This window comes from Chenopodium quinoa, unplaced genomic scaffold (assembly GCF_001683475.1).
Source record: "Chenopodium quinoa cultivar QQ74 unplaced genomic scaffold, ASM168347v1, whole genome shotgun sequence".
Taxonomy (NCBI): Eukaryota; Viridiplantae; Streptophyta; class Magnoliopsida; order Caryophyllales; family Amaranthaceae; genus Chenopodium; species Chenopodium quinoa.
Genome location: NW_018745024.1, coordinates 4188744 through 4212876, shown reverse-complemented (window position 1 = coordinate 4212876; position 24133 = coordinate 4188744). Strand labels below are relative to the sequence as shown.

The 24133-nt window shown below is 33.8% G+C and overlaps 1 pseudogene; it reads left to right on the top strand.

The window, feature by feature from the left end:
- Positions 1–23246, top strand: part of LOC110708841 — a 74456-nt pseudogene extending 51210 nt beyond the window's left edge.
- The last annotated feature ends 887 nt before the right edge of the window (positions 23247–24133 follow it).

Genomic DNA, 24133 nt, shown 5'->3' with positions numbered 1-24133 from the left:
AGAAAGAGGTACGAGGCATCAAAGTAAGTACTTTAATTGATTTATTGAAATTATGATGTAGACATCATGTTTATATTGTTATTATGATGTTCCTAGTATCATGTCTAGGTTAATTTTAATATTAAATATGATTGTTATGATGCTTCCTATGTTCTTCCTAATATTAATTCATGTTAATATCATGTTAGGGTTAAAGATTTGATTTTTATTGCTTAGTGACATGGTAGGGTTTGTTATTAATCTTGTTAGTATCATGCCTAGGATCTTGCTATTTTTATTATGCTTTAATATTAACAAGAACATGATTATGATTATAATTGTTATAATTTATTATTATTTTGATGATGATTATTTTATTTATGATGATTATGATTATTATTATGATATGATTATTATTATTCTTCATGATTATTATTGATTATTTATTTCTTGATCACCTTTTATGCATGTTTAAAGGGAATTGGTACTTGTAATCACGCTTAATAAGATAAATAATAATCTTGTTAGGTTAACTTTGATTATAAATTCAAGTGATTCCCAACATAGCAATATAGCATACTTTCCCAAGGCATAGGTCACAATATGACAAAAGACTTGTTGTCCCTCCAAATCTTATCCATATCTTTGTACAAAAAATTGAAAATGGTTTTACTTTTTATTCATTGTTAAACAATTAAAAATACGTCCAAACATGTTTTATAGTAGTCTTTAGTTTTTGCACTTTATTATTCTACCCTGTCATCTTTTAACGGTGCCATCAACATTATTTATTAAATCCCCCCATTCCCCAAAATATTAAATTTATTTATTTTTTACAATTTGAATTGCATAATTTATTAAATCAAACTAATTGTTTACATTTTTATAATCCATAATTTTCATCCATAAGTAGAATAATATATGTAGTAATTTTTTTGTTTTGGCTTTCAATACCTAATTGAATATGTATTAATTTTTTATTTTTTTTATTTTTCATAGTACAATTGTACATAATATGTTATGGCTAAAAAGAAAGAAGATTTTGGGTAAAAAGATGATGCATCCTGTTTTGTTTTATCCACCGGGTTTTACATAAAGCAAAGATAGGAACTTATGAAGTTGGCTAAGGGTGTAATTCAGCTGTATAAAAGGTGATACATAGTCTTGTGAATTGTCATCTCATGACATTTTTTTAAAAAAGCAGCAAAAAGATTCCATAATTTAAATTAGTTGATGGTACATGCAATAGTGATGGTACTTTCCATTGTTTATCATAAAATTAAGTTAGGGCTTTGAGTTTCACAAATGGATTGCTAATATTTTAACGCTTAACATTATCTTTGTTTGAATTTTTATTTTTTAAAAAATCCACCTCTACAATTTTGGTTTATTAATTGTAATATTGATTTCGCAAAAAATTAAGTAAGGGCTTTGAGTTGCAAATGGATTGCTAATATTGATTTGTGTCTTTTTAATTTTAATTTATTCAAGGTGAATTGTGTTGATTTGTGTTTTTTTAGTGATACTTAAAGTGAAAAATCTAGGCCTTTTAAGCTTTCTTTTACAGCAAAGCCAGTGACAAAGCGAGCACTTTAAGCTTTCTTTTGGAGTAATGCCTTGTCTTGTCAAATCAGTACAACGTTGGGGAAGGGCATGCCAACTGAAATTTCTTTTGCATAGGCTGAACCTATGACCTAAAATCTGGATATGTGCTCCCATGATTTGTACTATATTACATATTTAGATAAGGATTGAAGCAACAATAAAAATAAAATTTTGGATGCCTAATAATTTCATTGACATTTGTTAAGTAATATTTAAAAGGTACGGATTTAATAATTTATATATTTTTATTATGATAAAAATATTTATTATGATATCTTCATTTGATCATTAACAATTATTTTAATGAACCACATAATATGAATTTTGAATACAAATTATATGGTCAATGTAAAAAATAAAACAATATGTATTTTTGCGAATTTTTTTTGGAGGAATATCAATATGTCCAAATCATATGCCTAGAACTGATTTTGTTCATGTTGAACCTTTATATTTAATATAATTTTTAAATAAAAGATATTTGTTTGAAGTTGTTAGGATAAGTAATGGCATGATATTAATAGGTAGAGTAGTTATAGGCCGGGAAATTTTATTTTTTTAAATCAAGTAGTATATGCTTGGTCTTAAGGCAACACATGGGGTTATAAGCTAAAAATTGTCCAAGCTGGCAATCCTTGTATCAAACATTAGCAAATAAATCCATTCTTGAAGTGCAATGCTGACCGTTGATGAATTATGTTGAGCTTTGTTGATATACATATTGGGATGTAGGACTTGCGTAATCAGTTACTAATAACAAGATGTTAAGTTTGCATTGACCGATTAAAAATGTCATTGATGGTGGGATTGGTTTTAGGTTGACAAATCCATATTTAAAAGTTTATGTTATCTATTATCGGTTGTACACCATTAGTTAAGATTTGAAATTGCTTTCATAAACAAGCACATCAATCTATGTTGTGTTTAGGGTTTGGATTTATCGACGATAAACATTTATTTAAACACCGTACAATTCTTACAAAACTAATAAGGTTAAGGTTTACATTAATGGTTGAATGACCCAACATGCAATAACCCAGGGTTAATCGATTGTTAGGGTTTAAAATGTCATAGACCGAGTTAGAGTTCAATTAATCGAAAGATACAATGTAGGGGGTAAACGATAATACATGTTATTAGTTTAAGATATTGTTATAGTTAAATTAATAGAAATTGTCTTATTATTTGTAATTTAACACGGGTTTAAAATCCCATAAAGCCAGTAACAGTGCAATCATTCGAAAGATACAATCTAAGGTTAATCGATCGTATTAATAGTTGATGTGGGTTTAAGATTTATGTAGTATTGAAATCGTCTTATTAGTTATGATTAAAGTTTTACGGTAATAGGGTTTAGGGTTTTTGGGGTATCTGGGGTAGCTAGGGTTGTAGAGTTTAGGGATTATGACTTAGGGTATAGGCATATAGGGTTTAGGGTATAGAATCTAGGGTTTACGGTAATAGGGTATAGGGTTTTTGGGGTATCTAGGGTAGGGTTTAGGGTTTAGGGTGGATTAAGGTTTAGCGTTTAGGTATTAGGGATTATGACTTGGGGTATTAGGGCATGGCTCATCTATGGTTTAAGGTTTAATGTCAAGTGTTTAGGGTTTTGAGTTTAGGGTTAATGGTCTAGGGTTTAGAATTTACAGTCTAGGGACTAGGATGTAGGGTTTAGGGTTTAGGGTTCAATATCTAGTATCTAAGCTTTAGGGTTTGTGATCTAGGGTTTAGTATTTAGGGATTTAGGGTATAGGGTTTAGGGTTTAGGGATTAGGGTTTAGCGTTTAGGTATTAGGGTTTAGGGTTTGGGGTATCTGGGATAGGGTTGTAGGTTTAGGGTTTATGAGTTAGGGTTTAGGGTTTAGGGTTTAGGGTATTTAGGGTATCTGGGGTAGGGTTTAGGGTTTAGGGTTTAGGGTTAGGTTTTAGGGTTTAGGGTTGTAAATAAAAGATTTAGGGTTGAGGGTTAGGGTTTAGGATTTAGGGTTTAGGGTTGTAAATAAAAGATTTAGGGTTTAGGGTTTAGGGTTGTAAATAAAAGATTTAGGGTTTAGGGTTGTAAATAAAAGGTTAGGAGGTTGTGAACTTGCCATGTGTGTGGATGACATTACATAGATAACAAGTATCCTTTATATACATACTTTTCAATGAAGTGAAGATACTAGAGAAACTCAAATTCCTTTACACAAATTTTAAAATGGATACAAATCCAGATTCCATTGTTTCAAAACTTGCAAATTTACAGATAGGTAAAATGAATACACATAACCTGAAATACCACCCTTCCAATGTAACATTGTATTTTGATCTTGTTTTCCCTACTAATGAACCCGAAATGGATTTTAATTCAACGACATATTTCTTTGACGACTCGGACTTATCCATGATTAATGAATGTCCAGTAAGCATGTTAGTAGATGAATTGTGCAGTACCCCAGAAACAGGTGTTATGTACGGGTCACCAAACCGAGTCATGAAATTTTCAGCTACCGATGAGGCCCAACCAGCCTATACGCCTGTTCTCAGGGATATGGATGCTTATGGACGACGGGGCGCCTCAATTTACATGAAATGGTATTTCAATCAAACCTCTGAGTTAACGCCAGATTTAATACCAAGGGATTTAGTCCATGTGTTTGATTTGAAAATACTAATTAGGCCTAATGAAATCCCAGTATACACCCTCCCATTGAAAACGAAAGAAATTTTACTTGGTGCCAATAGACACGGTGTCCATGTACTGAATGTAGAGCATGGAATTGGACACATTCAAATTAACGTGCATTCATGCATAACGGATTTGAATGATATTAGATTTTTCAGTGTCTCTATTAGTTTAGAAAAGGCAGCGTTTTTGAACTCAAGTCGAAGCTTTAGGAAGGGATCAAAGGTCATTTTCTGGAACGATAAGAGTGTCCACAGACCCTCCTTTGCTGAGAATGTTGCAATTTTGTTGGAAACTTACTCCCCTATGATGGTTATTGTGACCGAGTCAAGAACTAGCAAGATGCAATTGGCCTACATCACGAAGCAGATTATGGGTGGATATCTGGTTGAGGCAATTGGGTCGATTAAAGGGCTGGGTGGAGTTCTCGTTGTAAGGGACAATCGTGCAATACCGATTTACCGTCATAAACAATCTAGCCTATATGGACACGTGTTGTCTACAAAAATAATTGTACGTTCATATATCGACACGTGTTATTTACAATAATAGTTGTCCGGTTTTACCTGTATTTGCATGGACTAATCCTTTTTAATTTATTTGATGTTGTTTAATTAAGAAGCCGGGTTTGATTGAGAAGGCCGATGTAGGAGGCGTACATGGTGAGGAGGACACGGACAACGATGACTACGAGTACTTCTAGTATGTCATTAGGTATATTTCAAATAGTTGAACCTTTAAGCACCATTTGAACAAGTACGGTGTCTTAAAATAGTTGTTGCACATTTTAATATTAGTTTTAATATCAATGTTAGTTTTAATAACAATATTAGTTTAGGGAATTTTTTGAACAAATACGGTATCTTAAAATAAATAGTCATATTAATACTCTTATTAATATGAATATGACTATGGTTAAGTTTACAATTAAATCATTTGATATTATCTTGTATACTGTACTACTATTTGATAACCAATTACACATTTACCTCTGTTTTATCCATTGGTTTTTTAGGTGAGCAATAAACCAAACAAAGGAGAAGATAAAGTTGCCTAAGGGTTAAATTCAGCGGGAGACAAGGTGATGACATCTATTTGTGAAAGGTCAAATCCAACAAAGACATATTTTTTTTTTTTGTAAAAGAGATAAGTAGTCCATAATTTAGGGGATAGAGGTAAGTACCTATTTAGATGCAATTCTCGAAGTTGAAGTTTCCAATGTCTAAACAAAATTTGTAACTATATGCTTGGTAGAAATTTTACCTTAATATTTTCAGCTTTTGATTAGGGAGTATGTAATGTTCTTTTTAGTTACTTTCATGATCAATTGATTTTTTTTTAATTCATAAGTGAGTTATAAATTGTAATGTGCCGCTAACCTTATCTTTACTTACATATTTTCATTTTATAGATTTGAATGAATCGCAAAATATTGTAATCATCAAAGAAATAATTTTAATTTGCGACCCAAAGCCAACGGCATCCAAACTTATTATATCTTAATTAGATCGATAATAAACAATAATTTTAAAGTTTTAATTATTTAACTAATAAACTTACTTAAAGGTTCGCAAAGCCAACGCTATCCAAACATATTATAGTGTTGGTAATATTAGATCGATAGTAAACGATAATTTTAAAGTTTATTATCGCCAACGCCTTCCATATATATGATAATGTTAATAATATTAAATAAATAATAAAAGATAATTTTAAAGTTTTAACAATCATTACTAAGCAGTACACTAATGACATTAAATTAAATCAAAGAACCATACAGTAAATATTGTATTGTGAAAATTTTCCCGCCTTTAACTCTCCAATGTGTCAATTGGTCATTGGATGTCCTTTACTATAAAAGTCATGATGGTGGGTAACTTTATATTCGCCTCCAAAATATGAAAAAAAAACCTCCACATCTCTCATTAGGGTTTCCATGGCTTCCCTAAACAAATCCTTTTCTTCTCATTTGGGACCCAAATCAAATCAAACACCCAAGTTTTCAAAGCCTCTTGTATCCAAATCAAAACCAAAGCCTCTTGTAGCATCCAAATCAAAACCAAAGCCTCCATGTCCTACCAAAAATAGGAACACCAAGCGTTTCCCTCGGAAGCAACAAAGTCTGAGGGTTTAGAGCTTGAATCATAATGCCTCTATGAGGATTATGGAACATGCACCAACCCACCAGTCTGGCCTAGCTACTAAAGCCAAGGTAAAGCAACAAATGGGTAATGGCTTGGTAGTCGTCCAGGCACTTAAAGCAAACAATGATGCTGTTGTAGATGGGAATGTGGGTCCTGTGGTTGAGCAAGATGTGATGCAACATGGAGTCGAGGAAGAGGGAGCTGTAAACTGCCACACAATTATTGTGAAAAGTAAACAACGGTATGACATGGGTGTTGTTTATGAGGTGAGGGATGATGAAACATTTGAAGCCATATATGGTGATTATGATTCCCGTTTAGATCTCACAATCCTGGAGATTGTTCTGAAGAAACAAGGCTTGATAATTGCACCAACGGATACAACTGCTAGTGTCAGGATCCGTACTGGTGACATCATTTCTGTCCAGAGAGTGGTAAAATTGATTTACTTTGTTTGTTTTCCTTAGCTATTATGTTGTTAATTTTTATAAAGTTGTTTAATTTTTGCTTTTTTTAATTGTTATTTAATTTTTTATCATACTGTGAAAGTACTTGATATTTATCTATTTATTTTTTTGAATGTTTGAAGGATCCCACGAAGAATATGAACACAAGGTTTAAGTTCTTCTACAACAGGAACACTTGTACTCCTCCCCACGAGGTCAGGGTGTACGGGAAGCTCACTTTGAAGCTATGGAGGTTGTTTGACAAATGGGCTGCTGAGGTCAACAGAGACCCGAACTGCTTGAAGTTAATGCATCAAGACATGGAATTGAAACGCATCGCAATTCCACAATTGGACAAGCAGGGATTAAGAATGTGGACTATGTTTATGCTTTCCCAGAGTCTTATTAGTTGCATCAGTGCATGGTAGTATGTAGTAGTTATTGGTTAACATTTTGTATAAGGATTGTGTTAGGTAGAGGTCATTCCTATTTAGCCCAATAGGTTATTAGCCTTCTTTTGGGGATGTTTGGGTTTAGGGTTATTAGCCTTATTTTGGGGATGTTAAGGATGATTAGTTGCAGCAGTGGAAGCATGTTATTGTAAATTTTTTTAAAAATGTATTGCGAATGCACCATGACTTGTATGGGCCTAATTAAGAATGAATGATGGGTATTTTGATGACTAATGATGGATATTTTGATGACTAATCCAGCGTATATTTTTAAAGTATGCTTAATACATATTGCATGTTAATTATTTTTTTATATTTCCCTATTTCTGAAATAAATTAAACGGTGATACATGTTAATTAATTCTAAACATAAAATTAATAGTGGAAAAAAAAAGTAAAGAAAAAAAATATAAAAATAAACAAAGGAGAAGGTAACGGCTCATATGGACCTAATTAAACGATATGTCATGAATAAACCTAAATAAACAATATGTCATGATTACTTAAACAATAATTGCATAGGTCATAAAGTTTGCAAAATAAATCCATGGACTAAATCTCTCGACACAAGGAGATTAGTCATTAAACATCCCAAAGTACACATCCCAAAGTTTTAAGACTAAAATAAACATACTTGAAAAGTAATTTTTAAAAAATTCCTCCACCTAGTCCTTCCATACTTCTGATTCCAAGTGCGCCACATTCTGCAAATGGGAAAATCTTCTAGTTGACAAAAACAAAATATGCAAATAAATAGCTACATCCGTATAGAAGCATTGCATTATAATACCTTAAGTTGTTCTAATTCCAATTGTGGCCATACACCTTGTCATATAAAAATTATGATCAATGTTGGGTTTGGATTCATGCCATACAACTCAACGCGAACTTTATCATCGACTTCAACCTCCTCATCGCGAATGAACTCTAGCATTCCTTTCTTGATACTGCAAGAAACAATCTTAAGATTTTTATCTCTCCTAATGTGTATTGTGGCTTCATACTTCTTAGTGTTATTATACAATGCAACTTTGGTTTCTTTTCCAAGTCCGTTGAAATGTGCTCTGGAAAAGGCTAGAGGGTCGTTCTAAAACAATTAAATAAATAACTAAGTAAGATAGGATTGTGTAACAAAAAACATGTTCAATTGTAACAAGAAATCAATTACAACTTACAAGTGTTGGTTTCCAAACATAGTTGTATAGGAACTGGAAATTAAAGTGCGATTTTTCAATTTCCGTACTCGATCCTACTCCATTTCCAGTTATTTCCATGTCATCCCTCCAAATCCTAACCTGATATATCATGTCCACAATGGTATGTAAGGTCAACAAAATACGATCTCCAAGTTGTAAGTTGTTTGATCTTACAAAATCGCCCCAACCCTTGCTTAAAAAACGTCTCAACACTGCCATCACCCCAAACAATTTCTTTTAAATGGACCATGTGTTTAGTATTATCACTTCCGCGTTGTAGAGTCAAAACAATCTCTCCTCGGTTCTTATCCCACGCGGTCCAGTACTCATTAACCCCACGAGTTACACAATTTGGAAGAGGCTGATGACAAAGTAAATAGCAAAGGAATCACAATTCACAACGAAGGATTTTAATTAATAACAAAGGACCACAATTAAATCCTTTGTTTGTATGATAATTTACATAGCAAAGCTACATATTATATGTTCAATTACATAGCCAATGAACTCACCACATTTTTCAACCGCCTACGAGTGTCGATCTCGAATTCAAATCGGTTAACGAACATTGTAGCTCCTACTAAAGGATTAGTCTAACAAATGGAGAAAAATTGAAAATAATAATAATAAAGGATTAGTCCAATTACAAACAAATGATTTAATTCAATTACAAACAAAGGATTAGTCCAATTACCAACAAAGGATTAGTCCAATATAAAAAGGATGTACTCTAGTTAATGTTAAAAAATAGTAAAAATAAATCAAATAAATCATACTATGTCCTTTTGTTAAAATTAAAACAAAGAAATCAAATTAAAATAAACAAGGAATTATGTCATTTTCTTTATATCAAAGAACCACTAGAACATAATTATACTACCAAAAATAGCAAAATAACTGACAAATCGGTATCAATTACCCAAAACAGATCTAATAAAATAACAAATCAGGACAGGACATGAGTGTGTTTAAACAAAATAATGTCTTTATAAACATATAAATTGAACTATCACAAAGACGGAAACCACAAAATACGACTTCAAACAGGACAAATTATAAAGAAAATTAAACAAAAATAACAATTATTCATAGGAAAATGTCAAATGTAGAATTGTTCTCATATGGGTTAATCAAAATTATCGTTAAACTACAGGAAATACATAATTAGAGCACTTCAGTCGCATAATTTAAATGAATGCATGTAAATAAAGTAAAAAAAAATGAAAAGGCTTGAGAATACAGCGAAATACCTGGTTGAAGTGAAGTAAAATTAAGAATCAAATTGTATTTTGAGAGACAAATATATTTGATGATGAACATGGGTTAGGGTTTGGATTTTTAAGTGTAGTAGTGTTGGTGTTTTGTTTGAAAGGCAATGAAATTATAAGAGGGAGCTGAGTAATTAATTGTGCAATAGAAACGTTACTTTTTTAAAAATAATATATTTTTATTTATTTGAAACACAAGAAGTTGCGAACGGAGTTAATAAAATGTTTTAGGACATTGTGTCACGGTCGTGGCACCATCCCAATTAGAGGTGCCAGTTTGGATAACCGGATGGAGTTTGGGTCGTATATATTCTGGTCGGGTCTATTCTGGTCGAATATGTTCGGATCAAAATTATCCTTTTTACTCGGATCAGGTCAGATCGGGTCAAATTCAGGCCCAGGTCTATCAAGTCCGGGTCGAGTACGGCTCGGGTATACTTGAGATCGATTGACTTTCGGTTCGGATATGTTTGTTTGGATCAGGTTTAAAACGGGTTAACCAGGTAACTTCGTATAGGGTAATTTCTGTTCCTTTTTGGGTTTGGCTGGATTTTGGTTGACTTGACCAAAATCATATCCAAATAAGGTTATTTTTAAACTAGAGATATTGTTTTGTGTTTACCTTATTTTTGGGTCAATATGATTATTAATAACTATCCATTCTTGAAGTTTTCTCATTTGAACAAGTTATGTGTAATTTTAATCTTTGAGGAAAATTGAGATTGAATAATTATTGATGAGTTATCATACCTATATAAGTGAGAAGTGTGACCGAGCTAGTGATACATTGACGAATAATAGTTACATATGGTGATTTATACAAAAATGTATGTCACTTTTTTTTAATTATTTCAAGTTTACAACTCTTACTATTACTTTAGTTTATTACTTTAGTTTATTGATGATTCAATTTTTTAGCAATATTTGTTAGAGTAGTTATTTTTACTTATTCAATTTGTATATAATTACTAATTCAATTTGTATATAGTTACATATGGTGATATAATTACTAAATATATAGTATAAGAATTTGAATATTGATGAATAATAATTAATCGGATCGGGTTAATATGAGTTCGGGTCAAAACAAATCGGATAATATCGGTTATTAAACAGGTCTATTTCGTATCGTGTTGAGCTGATACGCATTGACTGAGTAACCCAACAGACTGCTTCGTGCCGGGTTGACTCAAATGTTGGTTGACCAATGTGGAGTACCTTTAGTTGGTTAATATCAGATCATGATTAATTATTACGATATAAGTAGTTTTGGTTCTCTTTAATTTTTATGTTTAGTTGGTTTATTACGATGTAATCCCGGTAATTTAAAGTTACGCTAAGATTTTATGTGATGATGTTTAGATGATTGATTAATAAATTCAAGTTAATCAAATTAAGGATTAACCTTAATTAAAGTTAAGGTTAAACTTGGGTTCTAATTTCGATGCAATTTCGAAGCACGCAAATTGACTAAATTAAGTTCACTCAGCAAATTAAGTTCACTCGGTACATTTAAAAATATCATTTCTCCATAAAAAGCTAAGCGCCTTTTCATTTCCTCTCTTCTTCAACGACAACACTCCATTTTCAAACCTTCAAGGAACGTGAAAATACAGTAGCAAGGCTCTTCCGACTCCGTATATATACAATTGCGAGGTAAATCATCTACGCTGTTCTTGCAAATTTTTTTTTTTTTTGTGGTTTAATATTTGCTAGAAAATGTTTCGAATATTTATATGGCTAATGTTTGGGTTTAATAGTTCTTTGATGTAGAGTTGAATTGTGTTTTAAAATTAATTAAGTTTTGTTTGTTTCATAGGTTTTTATTTTGTTTAATTACATTGAATTATCGCTGAGGTTTATGGGTTGAATAGTTCTAATTGGTTGAATAGTTCTTCTAATGTAATTTACCGAATTCACTTGAATTCCTGTTGCAAAATTAGTTGAATTAGGAGGTTACTAAGGTAATACTTGTTGTAATAATTGTTTGTTTATGATATAAATTACAGTGAATTATCACTCCGATGTTGAATTGAAACAATAGAAAAGCAAATTAAAAAGTGTTAAAAACAGGGAACAGTTGTTAATAAACTCTGTACTGAATTATTGTGTGTTTATGATATAAAGTAAAATTAATTATCAACCTTATTATAATTGAAACACTTGAAAAGCGTATTTAAAGGTCTTAACAATATGAAATTCTTGTAAAAAAAACAATGATTTTCTGTATTTGGTCGTTGACTCTTGATTTTAATTACTTAGGATCATGGCCAACCTTGATGACCTGCACCCACTCCTGTGTATGGGAGACATTTTGGATGTGCATGTCTTCAGTCGACTCAAAGACCCTGCGGACAGTGAGTGCATTACAAGTGTCTGCAGGGGGTGGAGGAGGATAGCTCGTCATGGGCTTGACGACAGTCACCGTCTGTTGTCCATGGAGGACATTATGTGCAACAATATATTTCCAAGACTTGATGTTTGGGATGGTATGTGTGTCAAGCTGGTTTGCAAGGACTTCAGAAGGATGTGGTACAGGCAGACTTTGGATGCCGAGACAACTCTGAAGGAGCTAACCACCAAGGACTGGGCCTTGGACTCTCTCATTGACAGTGACGGGAGTGAGTTCCGGAAGGGGATGTCTGGAAAGTGGTGGGCTTACTGTGATGGGTTCAAGTTGTTGTTTGGGGAATAAAAATGTTCATCTGTTTAATTTCTGAAAACTATTATCTGTAGCTAAAGTTTATGTAGTTTTGACAAGTTTTTTTGTTTTGATTAAACTTTTTTAAAAAAATTAATCTGTTTATAAACTTATTTTGTTGAGCTTAATATGTTGTTCTTTATTTTTTTATAATATAAATTTGGAATGTGACGATAAGAAGAGTACAAAAGGGTTTATGGATTGCAAACAGTTACAGTACAGGGCTATTGTTGAAGAACAATTTACGAAAATAATTAGGGTTTTTATGAAGATTACAACAAAAAAAAGTACATGGGTTATTCAAAACAAATTTTAATTCAATTGAAGCACAAGGGTTATTTGGAAGGACATTATATCACGCTTGTGGAACCCTCCTTACACAGCATAATTGTCTACATTTTCCCAAAATTAAAAAACAACTGGCCGTAGTATAGGTAGGGGTGGTACAACCGACAGGTTTGTAAAATATGGGTCGTTATTTATAATTTGAACTAAATTGGGTGTTTATTTCAATTTGGGTCGTTATTTTTAATTTACAGGTTTGTAAAATATGGGTCGTTATTTTTTATTTACAGGTTTGTAAAATATGGGTGGTTATTTTTAATTTGAACAAAATTGGGTGTTTATTTCAATTTCAAGACATGTTATTAAATTTTAGGGTGGTAATCTACAAAAAAACATTAAAGTAAATGAACATTCCCGGAAAATACAAATGTGAATGGGCGGTCAAAAAAATATGTGTCGTTGGGTAGCCCGCCCGGCCCGTTTATAATAATAATAATAATACTATTTTAATAATTTTATTTAGTTAGTGTTATATTTAATAATAAAAATAATTCTTTGTGTATTATGACATATTTTGTGTGTTTTTAATTTCCATTAGGACATATTTTTTGGTTTTTAATTTCTATTTTGTGTGAATAAAAAATTTTAAGTGTACCAAAATATTTTTAGCACATGTAAATAATAAATACTTCATCCAAGGAGAAATAAATAAAGTACATAAGTCATATTTTTTTTAGCCAAATAAAATGAGGGTATATAAGTCATATTTTTTTGGTAGTTATATTTTTTTGTTAGAGTTGATCATTTTGTGTTATTGTATGGGACCTTAAATTGTGAAATGTGACTAACATTTTGGATGTCCAAAAATGTCAATACTGACTATCATTCGGGGACGGAGGGAGTACATTAATTAGTGTTATAAAAATAAATCAAAATTTTTATGCCCGTTAGCCCGCAGTGAAGTCCGGCCCGTTCAGTAAGCGGGCATGGACAATGTTCGGGTTTGATACATGAAGCTCGTTGGACAAAAAAATAGGCATAAACCGGCCCGCTTCCCACCCAAGCCCGCAAATGATCAACTCTATTAGGTTCGACTCCTGGAAGCCCCCCAAATCCCAATTTTATTTTATAATTTTTTTTTAATTCTAATTTTTTTTTTGGGGGGGTTTTAAACTATAAATTGAAGGGGTGGTCTTTTTTTTATTTTTGTTTTTAATTTTTTTTTGGTAGTTATATTTTTAAAAATATGGTGGTTTTAAAAGATGAAAGGGGTATTTTGGGAAAGTGAAATTTTCCAAAGTCGCGAGTAATTTGGACCGGGGGTAGTTTGTTACCATTTCTAATTAATATTTTAAAATATACAACTTATATTTTAATTTTTAAAACGTATCACCATCTTGGAAAAGGTTTATTACTATTACTACTTTGTTGTGAAAGGTCAATAACGGAATTGCTTTGGTTCGTGTCCGTGTCTGCTATTTTACATAGTCCGTAACACGTAAATAATAAGAAACATAGTTATAACTTGTCTTTGCTTAATTTAATTGGGAAAATTGTAAAACCACGTGTAATTTTTTATTTTTCCTTTTTCTGAAATAAAATTAACTCATCCTAATTAAAAAAAAAAAAACTTGTGAATTAATTTGGGAATTCAAACGACACGTATGCATCATACCATGATATAATAACTTCTCCCACTATCTTTATGGTTTATCAACTTCCTTTTTCGCATAACTTCTCCTGTGAAAATATTTTTCTGTTTTCACATAATAGTATTTTCTTCCAATTCTTCCCAATATCCTACTTTTATTTTAATCAAAATGGTGAAACAGAACAAAGGGAAACAACCAATGGTAGTGACAGAGCACGATCAACCCAAATACACAGAACTCCAATTCCTTGAGTTGAGGCAGAAAATGATAAAAGACCAATTACTTAACTACCAGTGCTTGTGCAACAACCTTGACAGTGAATTGCGTGATGTTGAGACAACCATTTCTAAAATTTATATTGAAAAGGCAAAGGCCAGTGAAGCACAAAAACAAAAGGAACAGGGGGTGAAGGACAGTACGCTTAAGTTAGGGGGTGGGAGGAGGCCCACCAAGAGGGCAAAGTCACAGGCTATGAAGAGGGCTGCTGCTAGGGTTGGGGATGTGCAAGAGGGAGTGGGAGATGCTTCTGGTCAGGGAGCCGCTGGTGCAGGAGAAGCTGTTGGGCAAGTTGGTCAAGGAGTGCAACCAAGGCGCAGGCCAAGGCAATGGACGGTCAGGCAGAGGAGATCCAGAAGCCCCATTGACGTTCCGTACCCTGCTTATCATGTACGTGATCACTGGTCTCCGGAGGTTTCTGGCCAGGATTCAGGTGCATACGGGCACTCGACTTCAACAATCGAAAAGCTTGACTGATGAGGTTAATAGATTTACGACAACTACATCTGATTCTGTATTTTGTTTTTTGATAAAATGTGGAATCTTTTTAGGTAGGGGGATTAGATTAGATTATTAGTTGCTAAAATGTTTTATTTTCTTGATTTACAAATTATCTAGTTTGATACTCTGTTTTTCTTTTGAACAATCAAGTTTCAGTGTCTTTGATTATTAATTATGTGTCCGGTTCATGGTTTATCAATTAAGTGTCTGGTTTTTTGTTTTTGATTTTATTTGTTAATTAAGTATTGTGAATTTAGTAGGGTTTATGTTTGATTGGATATAAATCAAATAAGTGTCCGGTTTATGGTTTATCAATTTAAATCAATTTGGTTTATCAATTTAAATCAATTTGTTTTATCAATTTAAATCTTCTTATGTTGCACACGCAATTTGCGTATGTCTCATGTAAAATTATAATGTTCATATAACGCGTGTCCATATAGGCCAGATTGTTTGCGATTGTTATAATGTTCATGCAGAATAAGAAATTAAAAATAATGTAAACAAAAGGGTGGTAGGTTTTTTTTCTAAAAGGGTAGTTATATTTTATAAATTACAGTGGTTGGTTTTTATTTTGAAAATGGTAGTTATATTTTTTATTTTGAAAATTATAAAGTGAAATTACTTTATATAATCATGCTGACATGGGGTAGTTATATTTTTTATTTTGAAAATTATAAAGTGAAATTACTTTATATAATCATGCTGATCACATTAAGTAAATGTTAAACTGTACTGAGGTGAATTCAAATCAATCAATTAGGATTAAAAACGAGTCCGGTCCACTTTCGTGAGACAAGTCAACTTTCGGGTAAACAGTCAAATTTAACTGATAACGACTTCTCTTCTTTAATAACAATCGTACTGGTCTCTTTATTCTTATTGATGCTTCTGTTATTTTAATGACGCTTAAGGTCATCTTTCAAAATACAACAATTTATTGATGTAAATCAAACTAACACCCGGTTGAGTTTACATGGGATAATATAATTGATGATTCTATTATAATTTATTATTAATATTAATCTATTTTGACTAATTTAATAAATGAGGAATTGGTATATTTAATACATTTTTAATGTTTTTATTGACGATTCTATTCGAAGTTTTATTAATGAAGTCAAATGTATTTGAAACTTATTAACGGTTATAGCTTATTGTAATGAATAATAATCATATATGTAACTTATTATAATGTTTTTAATATTTAGAAGTTTCAGATTATAAATATAATATTCTCAAAGTTATTATCGCAGTATTTGGAACTTATTACACTGAACGACGCGTGATTTTGTCATGCATTCCTAACTTCATACCAATTCAACCAATAAAATTATTCCTTATCTAACACCCCGGGGCGCTCGTTAGCAAGATCGTATTATCAATACATATTAGAAATAATAAATCGTTGTCTAAAAATAGGAACATCGACTAACACACGTGCGTGTAGATAGTGTGCATAAAAGGAAATTTACGAAAAAGGTACTTTCTAAATATTGCCTTTTAAAATTCAAAGTACAATGCTTGAGAATTGATAAAGACTTTATTCTTTATTCTTTCAAGAGTTAGTCATCATTGCTTGCTTGTGATTGGTCCAATTATATCTTTATATTGCGTGATGTGTAGCATTGCCTCTGTCTATCACCTTCATTTTATTGCTTGCTTTTTCTGACTCTTTCTATCACCTTCTATTTCCATCTCCCAACAATGGAAAGCACTGATAGTACCGCCACCTCTGGGAAAGTTTTTGCACCACCAATCTGGAAGCCGAATGAACTGAAATCAAAAGAAGAAAATGCAGCAAGCTTTCGTTTGTATGTTACAGAGATATAGAAGAAGATGAATAGTCATCTAGAATTTCTGGAAGAACAAGGGAAGACCAAAAAGGAAAAAGGAGAAAAAAGTAATAAAAGGAAAAGATAAGATGTGAGGGATGGTTGTGGAGAGTGGCCAATTATTATTGTCGATTCAGACAATGATGGTGCTGGTGAGGGTGCTGGTCAGGGTGATGGTGTTGATGGTGGTGGTGCTGGTCAGGGTGATGGGGGTGTTGATGGTGTTGGTGTTGGTCATGGTGATGGGGGTGTTGATGGTGTAGGTGCTGGTGCATGTCAGGGTGATGGTGCTGGTGAGGGTGATGGTGCTGGTGGTGGTGAGGGTGATGATGCTGGTGAGGGTGATGGTGCTGGTGAGGGTGGTGGTGCTGATGAGGGTGATGCTGATGGTGAGGGTGATGCTGATGGTGCTGGTCAGAGTGATGGTGAAGAAGAGACAAAAGAGGAAAGTGAAGAAGACAAACAGAGTGATGAGAATTCTCAAAGTGATGAAACTTCGGACTCAGAAACTGAAACTGAGAAAGAAGTAGTTGTCAATTCAGACGAATCATTCAAAACAAGGAGCGATACGTACGATTATGATGATCACAGTGGTTCGGATTCTTCTTCTGGGAACAATCACGAAGCAACTCCAGAAACAAGTGAAGATTCATCAATGTTTCGTATGAGAATGTCTGATAATTGACTGCATGTCTGTACCTAAAGGCTTTTTTTGGATCTATTGTAGGATGATGAAAATTAAAGGTTTGTTGTAAGGGTTTTTTTGGTTTTTTGTATCTGTTTTGATTGATATCTCCTTTGATTGGGTGGGAAACCTGTAATCAATGTAATTAGCAGATTATGATAAGGTAGGTTATAATTAATATAAGTATGATATCAGTATGATATTAACAATGGCTTAACTTGATTATAAAATGTAACTGTTGTTTTATGATATTACACAATGGCAATGTAGATATTGGTTCACTTAAATCCATTAGTGCCCAAATTACAATTTGACAGTATCAGTTGCTCAAAGGCTCATCATAATATACAAAATATTTAAAACATTACAAATTCAGTCAATATGCTCAGCGCAAAATTGATTCACATATGCTCAGCGCAGAATTGATGAAAAGTTTATAACAGAATCGATTGCGCTCCAAATAGACAAGCTAATTTTGACCCTTCTTTCGCTTCCCCTAAATAGACACAAACACAGGCTTTAGAGATAACTCAATCAACCTTTACAAATATTGATTATAAACATAATTTCCATTACCGGCTTTTTCACAGATTGTCGTGTGTCTGGCGCATCAATGAGTTGAGTCTGATTACAGCCCTGAAGGCATACACACATTTATAAATGTATAAGAACAGCCTAACAGGTATAAAATGCTTTGTAATGAAAGGAAACGGTAACAACAGACCAGGTAATACCTTAGCAGTTTTTAACTTGCGGTTGTTGTAGCCTAACTCAGCAAGAGTTTTGATCCTAGGTCCTTTTGTTCGCCCTTTAGGAGTCTTTTTTGAAATCAGATCTCCAATGTTGGAGGTTGAGCTGATGGGGCTGTTGTTGGCCATCTCTGGGTTGGATATTGATTGCTGACACATTGGAATAGTTGCAGGAGTAGAAATTGGTGAGGTACAATTTAAATCATCCAATAACGGGTCATTGCCCAAGACTTGAGCTTCAACAGCAGCCTCCCAGAACTCAGCATAAGGATTTAACATAAACAATATTAATATACCGGCTTCTTCCCAAATTGGCTTGACTCTGGAAATTCAGTTGGTTGCGCCTGAGTTTGAGAGCCCTGAAAAGCAAAACAAAGAATGTAATAGCAACATAACACTAAGTAAGTATGGAAATGATCTGCAATATGGAAAGGTAATACCTTATCATTTTTTAGCTTGCTGGTCTTGTACCCTAACTCAGCAAGCATTTTGTTCCTAGACCCCTTTGGTCGCCCTCTAGGTTTCTTTTTTATAACTGGATCTCCAATATTGCAAGGGGAGTTAGGAGTATGATTGCTTAAAGGCGTGAATTGGCTACCTCCTGAAATTTGTGGACTCATAGCAGCTAATTGAGTAGTGGCAGCTAATGGAGTTGTTGCAGAGGGTGTTGCTTGAGGGGTTGACATCGGAGTAGGGACAAGGGGATAAATTTTAGAGTTAATCTCCGGATTTGGTAGCACCAATTGTTCTAACAATTTTGCGCGCTTCTCTTTCACCACCTTGTGAAGCTTGGAAATTTCTTTGCGAACGGCCTCAACTGTTTCATCATCTACTGGAGACGCATCATCACACAAAGCCTCAAGGTCAGGGATCAAAGTGTTGTACCGTTTGCATTCCTTGGTCTGTAAGGGATCATGGTAAGCAACTTTTACACGTGTGTGCCTCTTCACAACATCTTTCCGCCACCGAACAAGTACAAATTTGGGAGGAATATCTTTAAACCTATTATCATCCCACACTCTTATGATGTGCCTACATAGAATGCCATCCTTCTCAAACTTGCGACAGTCACAAGAGCTGTCTTTTGTGACAGGGTTAAAGGTAACTAAGTACAATCTTTTGAAGTCAGTCAGCTCTTCCTCAGTGGTACCACTTTTTTTAATCCAAATTCTATCTTCAATTACATACTGAATAGCCGCAGAGCTTATAACATCTTGGACCTTGGGGATGACATACAACATATGGCCACATTCTTTTTGTAGTTCTTGGAATTTTACATCAGTGTAGATTTTTTGAAAAAACTTCTCAACTTTGAAATCACTAACAAGCCGCCTGGCGTATTTGGAATCCCTATCATCAGCATCAGTCTCATCATCACCCTCTTCTTCAATGCTTGGCTATACTTTTCAGGGAATTCACATAATTTAGTGTGCATGTCAACAAAACCATCGAAGAACCTGTTTATGCTCTCAACCCTCTGCGTCGTTTTCATCCCGGCCCAAAAGTACTCCTTCATGAAAGCAGGCACCCACATGTGCCGCTCTACAAACAACTCTTGCAGCCACTCATTATCTTCTAACTTATACAACTTCATTGCTTCACACCATCGTTTTTGGAATTCATCGATAGTGAAGCTGTCGTATATGACATTCTTCAAAGGATTTTTGAAATCATTGTACCTGAGAAATGCAGACGGATAATCAAACTCATACCCTCCTTACAAGAAAGGAACAGGACAAAAATCACAGAGAACAATCCCATATGATCAGAACATCATAACATCAGAACATCTAAATTCCATACACCATTAGGCAGCAATAAATACTTACAGTGCACACTTCCCAAGTTTTTCAGGAATTTTTTTTAAGATATGCCATATGCACCATCGATGCCGTGTGTTTGGCATAACTTCAGCTAGGGGCTTCCTCATTGCAGGGGCTTGATCTGTAAGTATGGCTAACGGAGCTTTGTTGCCATACAGGACAACCAGTGACGGAATATCCAACGAAATGTGTCAGAATCTTCACGAGATACAAGAGCACAATCTAACAACAGCGAAGGACCATGATGATTAACTCCGACAAAATTACAAAACGGGAGCTCATACTCATTGGTGAGATAAGTTGCATCGAAACACACCACATCTCCAAATCTTCATATGCAGCTATACTACAGGCATCAACCCAAAGTACATCCTTCAAACGACCTTCTTCATCCAAACGATTGACATGGAAAAATTTATGGTTGTCAGATTGCATGTAAACAAAGTATTCCATCATAGCATTCGCATCTCCCCCGCCATCTTCGATCGTATTTTCTTATACACCTCATGTTGCATATCCTTGACATTTGGCAGGTTCTCATTTTCGGTTCCCAAACAACCACGGATTTTAGTCACTGGTACTCCAACCTCATAATAATTAACCAACCTCTTACGAACAGTAGATGTCATTTTCTTCATACGATATTCTTTAACTAACTTAGCCATAGCGGGGTCCAACTTATGACTATGCTCTAATTCAACCCTTATCAGCACCCAAAGCCCTTCCCTATTAACACTAGCATAAATCCTAGCTTCACACTCACATTTTTTGGATTTTCTTTTGCACCGCGCAAGCTCATTCTCTACTATGTCCCCATTCCTATTCCCAACACTTCCTCCAACTTCCATTAGCTTTTCCCTTTTCCTTGCCTCCCTCTGCGCCCTCAGATTGGGTGGACCCCAACACTCACACTTCCAAGTCATCCCCCTAATCTCTTTCTTAGGAGTATAAGCAGTTTGAACTCTACTAACTCCAAACCCACATTGCTCTGCGTAAGACTTATAAAATTCCTCTATTTCCCTCCAACCATTGAATATCATACCAACTTCTGGGGGATCAACAGAGGTCATAACAGAGACCTTGCTTGTTGAAAAATTTGTTTCAACAATCTCCATAGACTGAATTGGGGAAGAGGTTTGTATTGGTGTACGCCACTTATCATTATTAACACTGTCCAACTTCTCTGTAACCAAATACTCATCATAATCACCATTACTACAATCAACTTCAATCAAATTAGATACCGGATCACAAACACCTACATCATCTGCATCCCTTACCATAAACTCATCCATCTCAGTAATATCACACCATAAATCAACTATCAAACCTATCCCAACAACAATAGCAATCATTGTTAACCCAGGTCAAGTATAGATCAATATTATACTACGCTACTAAGAAACAATAAATAAATCCAACGCATAACATTCCAAACACATATAATATCCCAAAAACAAATTTCAACCACTATAAAGATTATACTTTAAAAACAACAACTGAACGAGTTCAACATTATTACAATTAACGAACAAAAAGTATGGAATTTTAAATCGCATTGCCAAAATTAAGCCATTCAATAAAAATTACCAATTAACAAACAAGTAATTACCAAATAACAATTTAGCCACGTATGGGATTACCAATTTCTACAAAAAAATAAGCTACACATCTCACAATTCAACAACATTTCACAATTCATCAGCAATTACCATTTACAAAACAATTCAAAGAAAGAATCGACAGAATATCACCTCGATAAAGCCGCCCAAATCACATCAAATCTATGGAAAATGCTACTTAGGGATAGCCTTACCAATTCCACAAGTAATTCATGGGGACACCAAGGAAAGAGGAGGGCAGAGCGAGTGAATAGAGAGAGGCCGACGAACAACTTCAGAGAGGGATGAAGAACAGGAACAAGAAAGAACATGTTAGTTGAAGTGAAGACAGAGAAAGAAGAATAGAACAAACAGTGTTAACATACTTCAACTAATGGAGATGTGGTCCCATATTTGTTATTTTATTAAACAATTTCAACTGTCCTACGTGGCATTTGAGAGAAACATGCATAAATCTCTCGGAGAGTAACCTGGGCGTACTCGAAATAAAGTAACTGAGTGTATTACAATAAAATAAAGTAAAAATAAAAGAGGTGTTCATCACTGGAATATCTGAATCACCGGATGGAAGAGTATGATGTGATATTGACATCTTTAGTGTACCATCCTGATAATTTCTTACATCAAGCTCAACAATAACCCAGCTTTGGAGGAGACATAAAGATCGTTTTTTTTTTTTAATTTATCTCCTTTTGTAAAAATCGCAGCATTGGCAATCATTATTATTGTGGGTAAATTTGACAAAATGTGGTTGCACTTCATATAGTAGCAATGTATAAGCTGCAATGTCTACATAAATGATGCTTTGTCTCATGCTCTCAAGTAATGTGAACCTTTTACGTTATTTCATGATTAGTTTTGATTCACCATCAAGTTGAACCATGTTCTTTTCCTGTATGCTCTTCCACAGAAAGCTTTGAAGAACTATGCTCTTGTTTTTTATGTGGTTTATGCACCAAAATGAACCAGACTCTTAAAAGAAGCCCAAGAATCAGGGGCCATCATTGTATATGGTACAGAAATGCTTGCTAATCAAGCGTACAGACAGTATGAAAAGTTCACTGGTTTGCTAGGTAAGATCATAACTGGATATACTTACTTCATTAACTTATGCCATCGATGAGTTTTTGAGGAAGGGAAAGCAGGATAATTTTCTTCATTCTGGCAGTTACCACAAAATAAATCCTAGATTTAAGCAACACCCTTTATGAATGCTTCAATTCCACTTGATTGATTAATATTATTGCTATGTTTCTGCTGATCATCTGATCTGTTTCTTCTGCCCTTGCTGACTTCTGTATTGCCTATAATACAGCCCCAAAGGAACTAATGAAGGAAGTCCTGGAAAAGAGCATGTTATGATGGATTTGTTAGGTATTTCCATGATATTCTCCCATCAATTCTTTTGTACCAAATTTTGTAATTTTTCTGTAAGCACGGTGTGCCTGTAAACATTTTTTTTTCAAATGGCACGAGGCTACAAAACTGGAGGCTTCTTTTGTAAAGCAAAGCTGTTATAGAGGGCCTATAGGCCAATGTATCTTATTTTTACTTAGTAAGGGAAGTCTCTGATTAGAAACCTCGTTTCTGTCCCTGCTTTGCCCTCCAATATAGAATAAGTTATGTATCATTAAACTCTTTGCAATGGTGAGAAATTTTCAGGTGCAACTTACTGTGCACCACACCGCTTTTAATAAAAACCCGTATTACTGTTATTAAGACTGCTTGCTCTCAAACATTCCTAGCATTTGTGGTAGACGAAAGTTCTCACAAATTACAGTCTTAGTAGTGCTAAAAGCGTTCAGTTCAGTATCGCGGCTACAATGAGCTATGTTTAAATACCTGGGATAAGTGAGCTTAGACTCGATCCAATATGTACCTGACCCAAAAAAAATATCATAAGAACCGTTGTGTAACATCATGCTAACTCGCTTACTCGTGATTATTACCTTACAAATACTTATTCTTGTACAAACAGATCAGATTTTACCAAATAAATTCTGATTAAAGTTGATCAGAACATAACTTCTTATTACCATTTGTTTCTAGTTCATCTTTAATTTTGTATTAATAGAAATATTGAAATTTTGATATTAAGAGATTCACGTTGAGACGAATTTATCAAGGTTTCGTTTAATAAGATCTCAAGGATAAGTTATATTAGCACCATGATGAGTGACATTTATGTTACCCTTAGGGGTAGTGTATTGGTCTCTTTTCTCCTGTTTTTCTTAGGTTTTCTACCTCTT